Raw genomic sequence first — 14,482 nt, 5'->3', positions numbered from 1 at the left:
GCCAGTACGACGACCCTCATCAGCATGCAGATTGACAGGAGGCGGGGGAGGAACATGGTGGTGGGACTAAAGGACTGGACGACACGGCTGCATTTTTTGAGGAGGGTAACAAACACACACACGCACATACACCTGCTTGCAACGAAGATTCGCTTTTTTGCACGCCACAAACACCTACACCTTCCCCACACGATAGGCAAATCATATTAGACGCAATACAGCATATTGAAAAGAAACAATTAGAGCAGAATAAATCTACTTATTCTATGTATCAGCCTGATGTGTATAAGAAAATGCCTACAACTGTGTTAACGATACTGGGAAGGGAAATAGAATTTTTGGTTGATTCTGGGGCTACAAATTCAGTTTTGAAAAAATCATTGTTTCCAAATCAAAAACTTTCGGGTAGACTTGTTTTTTCTAGGAGTGCTAGTGGAATAGTCATGCCAGACAGATTCACAACCCTCATGACTTGTGTACAGATCAGACACAGATCCTAAAGATTCAGAACCAGAGAGGAGAGTAAAATGCTCATTTTTACTCTCGCCAGTGTGTCCTATAAATTTATTGGGCAGAGATTTGATGTGTCTTTTTGGAATAGGGGTAATCCCTACCCACACTGGCCTTAAAGTTGTGCGTCTTGAGAAAAATTGTTTTTCAAATAACATGTTTTTGTCAAATTCAGAAAGCAAATACTTGTTCACATTTGTATGGGACATTTCTCTTTGTCAGGCCATAAATCTCCTGGCTGAAGTAAAACAGATTGTGTCACCTCTGGCGGTGCTAAAAGGATCACAAGAACTACATTGTATTTCCTTTGTCTCACGGGATCCGGGCGAAGAATATGTTGACAAATTCTTGGACCAGTCCGAAGATGAGCTTGAGTTATCTTATGCCTACTGGCGCACACACACATGTGCAGTGGCTGTTATCTTGACTGATAAACAGAAAAAGTTTTTCAGAATTCCAAACTCCACAGCTCACATTCTTCTCTCTTTGTCTCCCTAAGACCAGGGAACAGACCACGGACACTTTGTGACGACTTGTGAAAACCTGACTGACTGGACTGACACGGCTGATAACTGTATTTCATTTTCTCCCTCAACAGGATATTATAGAAAACTTTCATCCCGGCGTGTGCCTTGTATTCGCTGTGTTTTCATTTTGAGTGAACCTGCGACTACAACTGACATCTATATGCACGGTAAAAATGAAACTTTACCCACTGATGTATCTCCACTTCTAGCAGAAGTACCACGTCACCTTTGGGCGACACACAAATATGACGTAGGGTTAATTCAAAATTGCCAACCTGTAGTCATAACGCCATGCTCGGACTTCAGGCCACAAAAACACCAGTATCCATTAAAACAGGAAGCTATTGATGGAATCCGACCCGTTTTTAACTCCTTATTGACTGCTGGAGTTATTATTCCATGTCCAGATTCTCCTGTGCGAACATCAATTTTTCCTGTGAAGAAAATGCGGGCTAAAGATCTCCCGACAGAATGGCGTTTTGTTCAGGACTTGAAAGCAGTAAATGCGGCTGTCCACGCACGCGCGCCAAATGTACCAAATCCTTACATAATCCTACAGGGGATTAGAGGCGATGCAGCCTGGTTCTCAGTAGTTGATTTGGCTAATGCATTTTTCAGTGTCCCGGTGGACAAAGATAGTCAGTTTTGGTTCGCTTTCCTGTTTGATGGAAAACCATACACTTTCACACGACTTTGTCAGGGCTACACTGAATCTCCAACTATTTACAATGATGCGCTGCGCGACAGCCTCGACAGTCTAACACTCAGCCCGGGTTCAAGTCTATTGCAGTACGTCGATGATATATTGATTGGAAGCTCTACAAAAGAGCTGAGTGAGCGAGACACGATTGCGCTATTGTTTCATCTTGCAACTGAGGGACACAAAGCCAGTCTGACAAAATTGCAGTTTGTAAAACAAGAGGTTCACTTCCTGGGACATGACATTTCGGCAAAAGGGAAAACCTTGTCTCCTTCGCGAATTGAGGCAATTGTTTCCCTACCAAAACCTGTGACTAAAAAACAAATGATGTCATTTTAAGGAATGTGTTCCTATTGTCGTGTTTTCATCCCAAATTACGCTCAACAGATTCAACCGTTAATGAACGTCATCCACGGTAAGAATCTAACTGCACACAACCCCATAACTTGGACGACAGAGGCTGAGCAGGCCTTTGTAAATCTCAAAAAGGCTTTTCAAAGTCCGCCTACCTTAGGTTTACCAAATCCTAATCTCCATTTCACTCAGACAGTGGATGAGCGTTTAGGATGCATGACATCTGTTCTCCTGCAGCCGCATGGAGACAGACTCAGACCTGTAGCCTATTTCTCTGCAAAGCTGGATCCAGTTGCTGCTGGACTTCCACTTTGTCTCAGAGCTGTAGCAGCTGCTGAAAAAGCTTTGGCTGCATCTAGGGACATTGTAGGATATGCTCCACTCACTTTGTTAGTTCCACATGCTGTCTCTCTGATCCTACTTGAGCAAAAAGCTTCACATTTGTCTGCAGCACGATACCTAAGATATCACACATGTCTGCTTGATATGGCTAATGTGACAGTTAAACGTTGCACTGTACTTAACCCAGCTTCTCTTTTGCCTACACCAGACGAGGGAGAACCACACGATTGTCTGGCAGAACTGGAGCAAGCATGTACACCTCGTCCAGATCTTTCTGATACTCCATTGGAAAACCCAGATCTCATTTTGTATATAGTCGGGTCAGCATCTCGCTGCCCAGAAACGGGACAGGGACAGGTAGGGTTTGCAGTAGTGTCTGACACAGCAACGTTAAGTGCTAAATCTCTCCCAAAACATTTTTCTGCACAGGCAGCCGAGCTGATTGCACTCACTGAAGCATGTAAGTTGGCTGACGGTTCATCTGTAAACATCTACACGGATTCCAGGTATGCCTTTGGGGTGGTGCACGACTTTGGTGCACTCTGGAAACACCGGAATTTTCTGAAATCTGATGGTAAGCCCATTTTACATCATCAATTGATCAATGATCTTTTAATTGCCATCCTACTACCAACACAGGTAGCTGTATGTAATGCACTGCACACAACAGGCAGCACACCAGCCACCAACAAGACCATTTGAACATTTGATGATGGACTTTGTGGAGTTAACACCATCAGAGGGGAAAAAATATTGCCTCGTTATGGTTGATATGTTTTCTAAATGGGTGGAGGTGTTCCCGGCTTCAGTGGTGGCAAAAGCTCTAATGACAGAAATAATTCCAAGATGGGGAATTCCGAGCCATGTGTCTAGTGACAATGGAGCTCATTTTGTAAACTCAGCAATAACACAAATAAGTTTGTTTATTGGAATAAACATCACGACGCATTGTTCTTATCATCCGCAGAGCTCAGGGGCGGTCGAAATTGAGAATAGAACGTTAAAAACAAAGCTAGCTAAATGCTGCGCAGACACAGGCCTTCCTTGGACAAAGGCTTTACCTCTAGTTTTAATGTACATGAGGATGCGAACACGATCTCGCTCCAATCTCAGTCCATATGAGATTTTGTTTGCGAGACCTCCTTATGTAAGGACAGAAGTGCCGAGAGCGCAGATCCCAAGCACAACTCTATGTGAACATGACATGATAAAATACTGCACTCAACTTTCCTCTGCTCTCTCTACCATAAGAACTCAGGTTTCAGCAGGTCTGCCTAAACCGGCTGAAGGACAGCTACATAAGCTTAAACCTGGGGATTTCGTGGTGGTAAAAAACTTCAGAAGGAAGAGTTGGAAATCCAGTAGATGGAGTGGACCATTCCAGATTCTCTTGGTCACACACACGGCAGTAAAAGTCGCTGAGAGAGCCACCTGGATACACGCATCACACTGCAGAAAGGTCCCAGATCCAGGAGAGAGAGAACAGGTTCTGGGAGAACCTACAACAAGTGACGAGCAGGTCCCTGCTGAGTCACCGACGACAGAAATCGATTAAGGGATAGCCTGACGGCGTTTCTGTGCTATCTCTGAACCAACAGTGGAACAAGGGAAACAGAAGTTTCTCACTGTTTTTCCACACATCAAAGGAGAAAACGCGAGATCTACAACACTGGTATCGTACTGCTAATATTCTTTGCAGCAGCAGGAGTGTCATTGCACATTCCTGAAGAGCACACACACGCTGCTCAGACACTCACAGCACATTTTTGTTTACCGAAAAGCATCTGACATTCCTCTGAAAACTCAGAGCAGAGTGCTGTGAAAACACACACATGGAGCAGCCGGACAGAAGAAGGCTGAAATGGTATCCTCCGAGGAGATTCGGGGGATCCAGATTTCTAATGTGTATGTTTTTCATTTCTGCATTTGTGGTTTTTACAATTTTGATGCTAGAAAAATATGATAAACCGCTGACTGATGTAACTATTACTCCTAACATTTCTTATCCTAATGACACTGACACCCACAAACACACTAGGAACACTAGTGAGGAACATGATGGGGGAGGGGAAAGACGGGTGACGCGTTCAACATCTTCCACGTCTAGGAGTAGATGGCGTTCGGGGTACAACAGACACCACAGAGCTAATGTTACAGTTATGATTAACACAACATCCACTCTTTTGCTTCAACCATGTGATTATGTGTGGTGTGGAAGTGAAAAAGCGGAGATGGGAGGAGCAGAGGTGTATGTATGCTATATTCCAGAAATAGAAGACTATGGATTTAAACCACAAAGGGGACCTGTGTGTTCCACATGGAAACAGGCTGTTTAGCATACAGGAAGAGCTGATTGGGGCTATAAGGTTCCTAATGATCAAACAAACTTAACTGGTAGACTATCAATAAAGAAAGTAGATTACTCCACAACAGCAATATTGTTAACATTGAACAAGGCTCAACACACAGACCAAGGCTATTATGTTGTATGCATTAGGACATTAGGGAGAATTCCCTGTGGACCTTTTTATCTTGAAGTAATTTCACCTTCCACATTTGACAACACACCACATTTGACTCAGACTTTTGAAAGTTTGTCAAATAGATGGAGTTCTTCTGATGGAAACGACGCATTCTCTACTAATGTATGGCTTGGTTTAGTCAAGAAATTTACGCATGATGTGGGTTATAATGACTCTTGCTGTGTTTGTTCACTATTTCCTCACTGACAGAAACAGGCTACTCCAGTAAAACCACACTCATTGAACTTAATTGAAGTTATTTGTGTTTTGACAGCTCTTAAAGATGTCAGAGAAGAGGGGGGTCAGTATTACTCGACTTCCTCTCTACCTTCACCCTGTGAGGGTTTTGAAAACCGTTCCGTGCGCGCTCCAAATGGTACTATGTTCACAACCAAAAATGAGAAAGCATCTGATAGCATAGGACAGTTTCTTACAGCCTTATGAAAGATTTGACACATGCCTTATGCATTGAAAGACCCAGACAAAAGGGTTCTCAGTACTTGGGTGTAACCACAGGTTGTCAACATGTTCTGAACTGTACATGCGCGACGGGGGAATTTGACATTAGTGCATGCCTTGACTCCACACCGGGTTATCTTAATGCTTCAGTACTGAACACATCTCTGATTCACATGATGCGATGGCCTGAAGATTCAGGTGCGGGTTCACTCGTAGACTATGTTTGGCTTTGCGGAGATCACTGGTATCAAATTTTGGCTCCGCTTTGGGCGGGAAGATGTAGTGTAATATATTTGACTCCTTCAATCACCGTAATGGCGTCTCTCATGCACACGACACACCATTATCCCATGTATGTGCCTACATCTGATGATTCAGTTAGACAGAAACGAGGGGTAACTGGCCCAGGTAACAAATTCGCAGCAGGGATTTTTCCATGGTATGGAACAGTGAATAACGCACATAACATAGATCGGATTCAGGAAAGTCTTGAGAATTTGACTGCAATAATGATTTCAGGATTTGGTGAATTTCCTCCCGCTTTAAAGGCTATGAGAAATATGCTTTTACAACATCAAATGGGACTTGACCTTTTGTTAGCTGCACAGGGGGGTTTATGCCACATCATTGGAACACATTGCTGCACATTCATCCCAGACATTGAAGGAAACATCACTGACACCGTTCACCACTTAAACCTACTTTTGACTAATCTCAAAGCACAGGACGTCCCAGAACACTATGCAGGATGGGACTGGTGGGCTTGGGTTTTTGAAGGGGGATGGAAGGCTTGGTTAGCAAGATTTATTGCACCAGCAATTACCTTGTTGGTTGGTTCCCTAATCTGTGTTTGCTGTGTTTTTCCACTAATCAAGAAAATGATTTCCTCCATTTTTATGGTAAATATGGTTCAGTATGAAGCACTGCAAAACATTGAGTCCTCTGATTTGTTTCGTCTTTCTGGGAATAATAACAAAGCTGAGGACACTGCTTCTGATACTGTGTGAAACTGATTAATTTTGTTTTATTCTTTTACTTAGACGTGATGCTTGCTATTATTAAAAAAGGGGGGTTTTTTTGTACCTTTTTCAAAAAACATTTAAGCAATAAACATGTATAATCAATAAGGTTGAAATTTTAAAAATAAGATATGATTATCTTATTAAAATGTTTGAATCTTAACAGATAAAGTTAGCTTACGTGATTATTTGTGTAACAGGGTTTGAACCCTTAAAAGTAAAATTTGTTTTGGTTGATTATTCCTATAGTATGTTTGAATGCAAAATGGAGAAAGGGACTATATACACACACACACATGAAACAGTGGTAAAGACTTGTTTCCTACGGTTTGTCAAGTGCTAGAGGACGAACCTCTGACAACACGAAGAGACATGGAAGAAGCTATAAGAATATATATTCCCATTCATAACAGTAATTTTGTTTATTGTGATTATTTTGTAATCAAAAGGGTGGAGTTGTAGTGGAAAAAATTATGTTTAAGCATGATTCTTTATATTTTTGTCTTATTTCTGTTTTAATTTGTCTCATAATGCTGAAGGTTTTTTCTTCTCTTATTCTCACATATTGAAAGTAAGAGTCACCAAGTCTGGGAACGTAATATGTACGCTGAACAGATAGGGACTACAAGGTCCCCCTAAACTGTCTGTTATTTCTGCCTGGATAGTTGAGACTTCTCACATAGTTGAGATAAACGGGATGTCTAAACTTTGGGGTTGAAAGTGGTACAGAGGGGAAGAAGTGAGGTGGCTCCTGAATGTCTGACTGTGTTTGATTGTAAGAAATGTGTGAGTCATGGTTAGAAAGAGGGGCATGCCTTGTCTATCTCACTGAAGATGCATATATACTGTGTGCTTTCTCTCATTCGTTGAATACACTTTCCCACTGTGCTGTTGTACTTGTGAAACCGTGTTCCTATATTTATAAATATAAATAAATACTCAAAGACTAAACTTTGGATTCATTCTCAGTAACTTAGTTTCATTTCTTGTGTTTCTAATCTACCCTCCTGCTGTTAACAAGAAAAACTTCCACTACATAATGTTTTCTATATTCTATTGATCAGAACTGATCAGTGATGTTGAGACTACAGTGTAACGGACCACCACAGTTCATACATACATGTGAACCGCGGATTAATTCCAGAGTTTAACCTTCATAGTGTAAAACTAAACACTACGTGAATGGGGCACAGCAGAAAGACGGAGCAGAGCGACGCTGCTTGTTCAGGGTTGTCATGTGTCCTCCTATAGGCCTACACTTCACATCAGGCGTTAAAACCAACTGTACCAAAACACAGAATTAGACTACTATTTAACACGACGAGACGTTTTTAACCGGTAATGAAACTGTAATGAAACTAGTAATGTCAATTTAATACTGATGCCGTCAGACGGCCGCGCGGACAGACAGCAGCCGGTTCCCCAGAGCAGCATGATCACCGGGAGGGTCCCGTACAGCCTGAACGCTGCAAACAGTGATCTCGTTTGAAGGTGACGTGCTTGATTTCGACTGAATGTCCCAATTTGAGTAACTTCTGATTGGGTCGGTCGGCCGTTGCCGACTGGCCAAATGCTTAATATGTATTATTATTAATATTATTATTATTATTATAACCACAGTGAAATCGTGCAAGCGATAAAAACCCATCCTCTGCGCTGTCGGCCTGTAAAGACAATTTATTTGTATAGCCTATATATATATATATATATATATATATATATATATATATATATATAAATAAAAATCTGACCAGCCCACATTAAAAAAAATGGTCCGGCCCCTCTGGCATTTGCCAGAGTTGCCAGATGGCCAATCCACCCCTGTCTACCGGTCTGTCTAGTCCACACAGCATTCCTGGATGGGAGTAAAACGTGATCTGGTTTATTGGCATTTCTTTAAACCAATCACAATCATCTTGGGCGGTGCTAAGTGCTGTAGTACAACCAGCAGAAGAGTAATTATGTGTGACGTAAGTTTAGAGACACGATTCTATTTAATTATTAAAATATTAAACGTTTTTGGCAAAAAATATTCCCCAAAATTATACTGTATTTTTTTTTTTTAAAAGGTAAGTGCTGCAGTACAACCAGCAGGGGGCGTTCTATGTGTTGAGTGGTTTTGGATACATGACTCTTCTTCGTTAATATGACATATATTACAGTTTTTTGGCAAAAAATATTCCCCAAAATTATGAATAAGCTTATTTTTTAAAAGTAAGTGTTGTAGTACAACCAACAGAGGGGGTTCTATGTGTGGAGTAGTTTTGGATACATGACTTCGTTTATATGACACATATTAAATGTTTTTGGCAAAACATATTTACCAAAATTATGAATATGCTTTTTTTTAAAAGTAAGTGCTGTACTACAACTAGCAGGAGACAAGCTATAATTGAGGAAAGTTTGGAGACACTACCTTATTTAAACATTTAATTAATAAATATTTTTGTTGGGTGGTGTAGTTTGTAGACGGTCCCTAAGGTGTTGTAGTCTGTAGACGGTGGTGTTGTAGTCTGTAGATGGTCCCTAAGGTCTTGTAGTCTGTAGATGGTCCCTAAGGTCTTGTAGTCTGTAGACGGTCCCTAAGGTATTGTAGTCTGTAGACGTCCCTAAGGTGCTGTAGTCTGTAGACGTTCCCTAAGGTGTTGTAGTGTGTAGACGGTCCCTAAGGTGTTGTAGTCTGTAGACGGTCCCTAAGGTCTTGTAGTTTGTAGACGTCCCTAAGGTGCTGTAGTCTGTATACGGTCCCTAAGGTGCTGTAGTTTGTAGACGGTCCCTAAGGTCTTGTAGTCTGTAGAAGGTGCTGTAGTCTGTAGACGGTCCCTAAGGTCTTGTAGTCTGTAGACGGTCCCTAAGGTGCTGTAGTTTGTAGACGGTCCCTAAGCGGCTGCTCGTAGAGACCAGTGCTATTTCTCCAGGTTGGAGGACGGCTCGTTTTGATGAAAATGAGTTTGTAGCTCGTTGTTTACCTTACTACGGCAGGAAAGATGCATTGTTTGTGATTTAATAAAACTTAGCTGTAGAGTAATTGATCCCGGAAGTTCAAATCTGTAAATATCTTTCTAACTTTGCTCATGTTTATAAAACCGAAGGAACAGATTTTTATTCTGTGCGGGTTTAGTTTTTTTATTCTCAGGGGTCTGTAGGATGATCATTTGTTGGTATGACACCTGTCGTCTCCCCTCCTTTATCAGCATGGCTGCACACGTGCTGATCACACACACACACACACACACACACACGCACACACACACACGCACGCACACACACACACACACACACACACACACGCACACACACACACACACACACGCACACGCACACACACACACCCCATCAGTGCGACCAGGTAAAGACGGATGTTAGAGAGCACGGGCTGAAGGGGAATCCCCTCCTCCTCTTCGTTTCTTATTTAACCCTTGTGTTGTCTTCCTTTCAACCTTGAAAACACTTTTTTTCTGACATTTGTGACGCCTTTTTTTGACAATTTGTTTTTGCTTTTTCCAACGTTTTAAATTTTAAAATTTTTCTTCAACACATTTTCAGCGCTTATTTCTACGTCCAATATTTTCTGATATAAAACAAAAATTTAAAACGGGCCAATGTGACCCGAAGTCAACACAAGGGTTAAATCAACTGTAAACTGACCTGAGATCAGTGTGACCGACTGACCGACCGACTGCCTCTGGGTCCCTGAACTATCCGTCAGTAACGTTCCCAAACATCCACTCTCTGAGCCTCAGATGGCTTTGAAAGTCCCGGTGTTCCCGCTGAAACTTTACTTTCACTTTTACACACTCGGTGTCTTTCTGTCTCTTACCTTCAGTCTGAGAAACGGCTGAAAGTCCGACACATCTGCACACAGCCGCACACATCTGCACACAGCCGCACACAGCCGCAAACAGCTGCAGTCCGCCGGTCACAGCGGGCCGCTAGCACCGATTAGAGTCGGTTATCTGCGCGTAACACGGCAGCGGGAGAGGAAGAGGAAGCTCTAACTGCAGGAAGTGACTCAGCATCAACCACCTGCTCTTTGCTATGACTCAGTTCTGGGCGTCGATTTCTGTTCATAAATCAATATGTCACAATACAAATAATAAGAATAAGAATAATAAGCATTGATGAGATGAGATGAGATAGACTTTATTGATCCCACCCTGGGGAACTCCCCTTGTTACAGCAGCTCCAAAAATACAAAAACAAAATACACATTAAATAAAAATATAAATAAACAATAATATATATTTTTTCTCTCTCTGAAGCTACGATGTCTGTTTGTTTGGTACCAGAATGTAACGTTACTGTGTGTGTGTGTGTGTGTGTGACTGTGTGTGTGTGTGTGTGTGCAAGTGTCTGTGTGTGTGTGTGTGTGTTGAGATAAGTTGACGTCTCATCAATGAATCGTTGCAGCTCTAGACTTTATGTGAGCTGTTAGAAAATATTCACATTTAAGAGGCTGGAAGCACAGACGTTTGACTGTTTTCTCATAAAAAAATGACTCAAACTGATTAATGGATTATGAAAATAGTTGGAGATGAATCCCTGAATCTTTGCAGCAGAGAGTTAACAGCTGACATTAGGAAGGAGGCTGTGTGAGTTTGTGTACAGATGTGAAAAACACAAACAGTCCGATGGTACAAATGTAGTTTTTAATGAGACGACTCAGCAGCTTCATCTTCACAGCCAGATTTTACAAACAAAGGACTCTATGTATCACATACATTATGGGATGGATCCCTACAGAGATAGACCTTTATGTTAAAGAGTAAGATCCTTTTAGTTTAACATGAAACAGCCCCGAAATCACCATCACCAAACTACACCAGACTCCATGTAAATAATCAGGACTTTTATCATCATAAATCACTCTTCATTCAAAGTGGACAGAAACTAAATAAAACTACCAAAAGCCGTCTTGGTTCTTCTTTCCACTGTTCCAACAATCACCACTCTGGTTTGGTTGAGATAACCCTTAATTCACCCATTTACATGTGGAGATATGCTGGCTCTATACACGCTAAAAGTACTGAATATTTACATGGAGTCTGGTGGAAATATGCTGGCTCTATACACGCTAAAAGTAGTGATTATTTACATGGAGTCTGGTGGAGTTTGGTGATGGGGATTTCGGGGCACACCGTGATTAAGAGCACTTTCACAATGATTTCTAGTCCAAACTTATAGCACCAGGAAAAAGAATAAATAATGAAGGACAGATTGGAAAAGACTCAAGAGTCCAGATCACAATGACATTTAGTTTCAAAGGGAATCTTTAACACGTGGAAAAAACAGCCGCTACTCAAAGAAACTTAAACTAAACAACAACAGAACAATCCAAAGAACAGCGAGGAACATTTTTGGCTGACACTGAAGGAACGTCCGGGTGAAGATTTAGTGTTTTCAGAAAGCATCGACTCAAACGTTTGTCACAGAGTAAGTTAACGAGCTGGTGGCAGCTGATTGGATGGACAGTAGGAGGATACACACTGTAGAGAGGGGATGTCCCGCCCCTTCCCGTGTCCACCACGGGACTTTATTTCAGAAGAAAACTGTCCGGTAGTGAACGGGGAGAGATGAGTAATGTTTAGATTTACGTTTTTCAAAGTTTCTTTATCAGAAATTTGGGTTTCTTTCAACTAAATTGTCCAAAGAAAATAACGTGGATGGTTCCCTACAACGCTCTTCACACGTAAAATAAATGATCAGTTCACTACGTTCATTGAATTTGGGTGTTTTATTCAATTTTATAGCATTTGGAGAAAAAAATTTGATAAAAGTAATAAAATTTTTTGGGAAAAAGCTTCAAAAACGTGGTGCAAAAAAAGCAGGAAAAACATCCCAAAAAAAGCGCAGAAACAAACAGCAAAAGTGACAAAAATGTGAGAAAAAAAAAAGATGTTTTGATTTCAGATTTCGACCCAGAAAAACTAAAAGTTGCTCGGTCGACGGGACGACACCACGAGGGTTAACAGACATTTGTGAAATGAAATCAATAACAATGTTGAGTTTCTTAATGTAAGAAATGACACATTCAAGTTCCTAATTTAAAGTTATTTTCAGACTTTCAGCTTAATTTAGCTGTAGGAAAATACTGCAACATCCAGCTTTTAGTATCTGAGCTGATAAATCATTTTGAAATGTTTTTACAGTTACTGCTACTGTCTGTGTTTAATGTCCCGGTGGAGAACAACAAGGGGCCCAGGATTGAACCCTGTGGGACACCCCATGTCCAGGATTGAACCCTGTGGGACGCCCCGTGTCCAGGATTGAACCCTGTGGGACGCCCCGTGTCCAGGATTGAACCCTGTGGCTTTGCTTTAATATCCAGCTCTCTTTCTGTAACAGACTTCTAAAGACTGAGGCTCCATCTACACTGCTACATTTTCATGTTTAAGCAGCGTTTTGAGATTAAAAAGGATCTCCGTTCACACGAGTTTTAGCTCCAGCAGCAGAACTATCTGCGTCCGTATTAACACGTCTGACAACACGTATCACATGACCGTTCACACACACAGAGAGAGAGAGAGAGAGAGAGACAGACAGACAGCTGTTACTGAAAGGTCTGTAAGCTACCTAACCGATAAGACCGACTGATGCGCGTCCTCGTTTCCAAATGTCTCCGTTTGTGTCCGTCAGAGGCGATTTTTTTAAGACAGCAAGGGAAGCTTGGCTTCCCCTAAAATGTCAAAAAAATAATGGTCAAATATGTGCTATTGTGTTAACATTTTATTGACTAAAAATGCGTTAGAACACGTTCATCTCGACGACAAGTTGGTTCAGAATCAGCTACATATAGCAGGTCGACTGACTCAATGTCCTTCTCATACATTCCCGTAGCGTCACAGTGTATTTCCCTGTTGAAGCCTGGCGTCCACGGACTTCAACAGGGCTGCTTTGAGCAGTGTTTTTAAGTGCTTTGAACCTAGCCGGTCATTGGATAAATGCTGCGATTATGTCCCGCCCACGGACGCTCAGCGTCTCTGGGGGTGAATGGAGGAGTGGACTGGCCTGGACTCTGGGCTTCTGCGTGATGATTGGAGGGTCTGTCGAAAGACTGCATCTCCTTTTGATTGACAGCGATTTTGTACTATAAAACAGTCCCATCGCAGATTTTGCAAGTTTAGCCGAAAGACAAATTGCTGCAACCTATTTCTTGGTATTTGCTTGGCAAAATTGCTAGCCAATTGGTTATTTACCTGTAATTAATGGAAGAAAGACATTTAGTTGCACTGTAGTTTCTACCAGCGTAATGGCTGCCGACATCAACAGAAGCTTTTCCAAAACTTTTCCAAAACTACTTGCCCTTAAAGTTTACTTTAACATTTACTGGTCAATGTCGCCGCCTGGTGGCGAGGAGTGCAAATTACTTTTACACCACTAGAGACTTACTTTCTTAGCTGTAACTGCATACAGTATAAGCATCTTCAGTTAAGATGCTTATTTTTGTAACAGGGTAAAGCTGTGTGATTATTTAGTGTTCCTTAAAGGTCCTATGACATGTTGCTTTTTGGATGCTTTTATATAGGCCTTAGTGCTCCCCTAATACTGTATCTGAAGTCTCTTTTATATAGACCTTAGTGGTCCCCTAATACTGTATCTGAAGTCTCTTTTATATAGACCTTAGTGGTCCCCTAATACTGTATCTGAAGTCTCTTTTATATAGACCTTAGTGGTCCCCTAATACTGTATCTGAAGTCTCTTTCCTGAAATTCAGCCTTGGTGCAGAATTACAGCCACTAGAGCCAGTCCCACAATGAGCTTTCACTGGGGGACCATAGGCAGGCTGGGGGAACGCATATTAATGTTAAAAAACCTCATAAAGTGACATTTTCATGCCATGGGACCTTTAAAGACGTGGAGTTGGACAGTGCGATGCCTCAGCTTTACAAACTGTTCTCATTAGTGGCAACAATTGGAGCTACATCTGCAGGTGTAGAAAGGAGCTTCTCCTGTTTAAAGTGGCTCGAGTCCTACACCCCTAACACAATGGGCCAAGGCCGTTTAAACAGCCTAGCTCTGCCGGCCATTGAGAGGACACTGGTCAAGTCA

At 41.7% G+C, this 14,482-nt stretch overlaps 1 protein-coding gene and 1 long non-coding RNA gene across 2 annotated transcripts in view; one reads left to right on the top strand and one right to left on the bottom strand.

Annotated features, from left to right (window-relative positions):
- traf5 (Tnf receptor-associated factor 5) overlaps positions 1-10,538 on the bottom strand; it is a 25,209-nt gene extending 14,671 nt beyond the window's left edge. Inside the window, exon 1 of the mRNA XM_031297145.2 lies at positions 10,254-10,538. The gene's annotated coding sequence lies outside the window, so the exon portion shown is untranslated. The remainder of the gene's footprint in view (positions 1-10,253) is intronic.
- LOC118494904 overlaps positions 4,213-14,482 on the top strand; it is a 19,387-nt gene continuing 9,117 nt past the window's right edge. The window contains exons 1-2 of the long non-coding RNA XR_004897112.1: positions 4,213-4,251; positions 10,816-10,820. This is a non-coding gene — a long non-coding RNA (uncharacterized LOC118494904). The remainder of the gene's footprint in view (positions 4,252-10,815; positions 10,821-14,482) is intronic.

The sequence above is a fragment of the Sander lucioperca genome, chromosome 4 (genome assembly GCF_008315115.2).
Source record: "Sander lucioperca isolate FBNREF2018 chromosome 4, SLUC_FBN_1.2, whole genome shotgun sequence".
NCBI classification, from domain to species: domain Eukaryota; kingdom Metazoa; phylum Chordata; class Actinopteri; order Perciformes; family Percidae; genus Sander; species Sander lucioperca.
The sequence above is the reverse complement of the archived record's forward strand: the minus strand, read 5'-3'. Positions and strand labels throughout refer to the sequence as shown.